The 3,057-nt window shown below is 45.3% G+C and overlaps 1 pseudogene; it reads left to right on the top strand.

Annotated features, from left to right (window-relative positions):
* Window positions 1-884: 884 nt before the first annotated feature.
* Window positions 885-1,787, top strand: LOC147417791 (deoxyribodipyrimidine photo-lyase pseudogene; annotated as a pseudogene).
* The last annotated feature ends 1,270 nt before the right edge of the window (window positions 1,788-3,057 follow it).

The raw sequence follows: 3,057 nt of genomic DNA, 5'->3' as shown, positions 1-3,057 counted from the left end.
GACGTGATCCCACACCGTACGAGCGCGAGTACGCAGGCAGGAAGGGCTTAAACGCCCTGATGGACATTCTCAGTTCTCGCGGCGGCATGGTTAGTATTAGGGTTTACTCTTTTTTATTTTTTGTATTGTTTTATAAATGTCGTTATATGTTTATACTTACTGAAAGCTGTCTTATTGTCTTTTTTTGCAGAATCCGACAGATACGCCGGTTGGACGCGATGAGACGTCTGACTAGACGACGTCAGTTTAGCTGTAGCTAGATAGCATTAGTTTAGGGTTTCTCATAGCTTATGTATCATGAGACGGATTTTATACGTCTTTTTGAACCATGTATATTATTACATTTGTCACCGCAGTTCCTTTTGCCAATCAATTCTTTATGCCTATGATGTTGTACAATTGTCATTATTACATTTGCCAATCAATTCATTTTGCCTATAATGTGTACAATTGTCAATTTTGCAAACAATGCGTCTTGTGGGTGACTATTTTGGGTCTATTATCTACCTTTGCACTTTTTTTAAAAAGTGAATCAAGTACAATATGGTTGATGGGTGGCAGGGCATTCAATGCCCTGCCACCAAAAAAAAATTCTCTCGGGCGTCGCTATAAGCGTCGCTATTTATGGCTCTGTAGCGTCGCTATGAGCGTCGCTATGAGCGTCGCTATGAGCGTCGCTATAGTCTTCTGTGTAAACGTCGCTATATAGCGACGCTCATAGCGACGCCTATAGCGACGCTCTCGTAGCGACGCTCGTAGCGACGGTTTTAGCGACACTCGTAGCGACGGTTTTAGCGACGCCGGGGGTTATAAAAACCCAATGTATTTCCGTCGCTAACAGCGTCACAAGAGCACACAACCTCTTGTAGTGTGCGAGAGTGAAGATGGCACCCACAGGCAAGACGGCCTCAAGGGTGGCGATGAAGCGGCCAGGGAAGGAGGCCAAAGTGGCGGCAACCAAGAAATCCAAGCTCGCAGAGGCAATTGAGGAATCTCCAGAGGAGGTATGCGCAGATGGCGAGGTGAATGCCAGCACAGAGGTTAATGCAGGAAGGGTCCGCCTTCTCAAGCAGGCCACCCAACAAGCAACACAAGGTGCCCCTGTTGTCTACTGGATGTCTCGTGATCAATGCTCTCGTGATAACTGGGCACTCCTATATGTTGCCCAGCAGGCCCACCGACAGCGCTATCCCCTATGTGTTTCCTTTAACCTCGTCGAGTCCTTTCTTCATGCACAGGCTCGCCATTTTGGCTTTATGCTGCATGGCCTCCGCGTTGTCCAACAGAATCTCTCCTCCATCGGCATCCCTTTCTTTCTTCTCCAGGGAAAAGTGGAGGACAATATTCCTGCCTTTGTTGAAAGATGTGGTGCATCGATTCTTGTCATGAATTTTTCTCCCTTGCGAATTGGCAGAGCATGGAGAGAAGTTGTTTGTAGAGGAGTCCCATCTTCTGTTTCTGTCTTTGAGGTAGATGCCCATAATGTAGTCCCAGTTTGGGTTGCTTCTGAGAAGCAGGAGTATGGTGCTCGAACAGTTCGCAGTAAAATTCAGAGGCATCTGCCAGAGTATTTGGTTGAGTATCCACCACTCACAGCTCCTAGCCACAAATGGACACTGGATACACCTGAAATTATTGATTGGGACTCCCTTATTGATGAAGTCATTAAGAAAGGTGCAGAGGTGCCTGGTCTTTATGCTTTCATAATTGTGATCCAAAGTCGCAATCGCACAGTTTATCATTTTCTTTTTAGGTATTTAGTGATTTCGCAAGCTAGTTTTTGTTGAATAATCGTTATCCTCACACCAAGCCCCTTCTGCGAGGGATGTATGTCACCAAAAACATCATGTTCATGTTGTTATGCCATAGCCCTCATTTTGTAGTTCCTCATCTTGTCCATTACATTGGGATAGCGACCTAATGTTTGCATAAGCGAGAAGTATGAGTTCCGTGCCTTGACGATGATCGGCATGATGACGAGTCTAGTCCCCCGAGTTCAGTCCCCCAGTCTCTGAGCTCTTGTAAGATCACTCCCCCCACATGAGGCGTTGGAGTTGATACAGTCCCTTCAGTCATGTCAAGTTCCTTCTCAGTCCAGTCTTATAAAAATATGTCCATCTTTTTCTCCCTAAGGGGGGAGGTGTGGTGTGTGGCCGGATGGCCTGAGTGTGAACCCTGAGTGTGAACCCACTTGTAACTACCTCTCATGCATAATATAAAGAGCTGCTAACGCGAAATCTAGGCAGACTCATCTTGGCCTATTCCGGTGCACACTACACTATATGTGTGTGTGTGTGTGTGTGTGTGTGTGTGTGTGTGTGTGTGTGTGTGTGTGTGTGTGTGTGTGTGTGTGTGTGTGTGTGTGTGTGTGTGTGTGTGTGTGTGTGTGTGTATTGAGGCGGTCCGGGACGGCCAACAAGAGAGGCAACCTCTAAACACCCTTCAAGCCTCCCGTGCTGCTCAATTGGGGCTGGGGCAACCACAAGCACAACAAAACAACAAACCCACAACCAAACCCAAACAAGATAGGGTCACCACCTAGTTATGGTATGCGAACTAAGACGCAAGAGATTTTTTCACAACCAAGAAGATACACCACAAAACACACACAAGAAACATCACACCAAAAGACACACAAAATGGACTAGAGAGAGCTAGAGCAAAGGGAAGAGAGAGAGGAATGGATCTTGCATAATACCTTATTTGTGACTTGCAAATGGAGATGGTTTGTTATGATGCTATCGTAGAGCTTGTACAAAAATTACTCAATGCTTAACGATTGCTAAACATTGCCAAAACACACACACTATCTTAGGGTGTAGGAGACCTCTCACCAAAATACCCTCTTACAATGGACACAAAATTGGCAATGAAAGCACACTAAAACACTTTCTAAAAACAAGATCAACCAATAGAAACTCAAAATACACAAGTCACCTTGAATTCACCAAACCGTATTGCACAAATGGAAGGACGAAGATTTGAACGTCGAATCACGCCTTTGATGCACCAAACCTCAATTTATTGATGATGAAGGAGTATATACAATAGTGGTTT

The sequence above is a fragment of the Adiantum capillus-veneris genome, chromosome 30 (genome assembly GCF_014529385.1).
Source record: "Adiantum capillus-veneris isolate H3 chromosome 30, ASM1452938v2, whole genome shotgun sequence".
Taxonomy (NCBI): domain Eukaryota; kingdom Viridiplantae; phylum Streptophyta; class Polypodiopsida; order Polypodiales; family Pteridaceae; genus Adiantum; species Adiantum capillus-veneris.
Note: the sequence above shows the minus strand (reverse complement) of the source record. Positions and strands in the feature narration are given on the sequence as shown.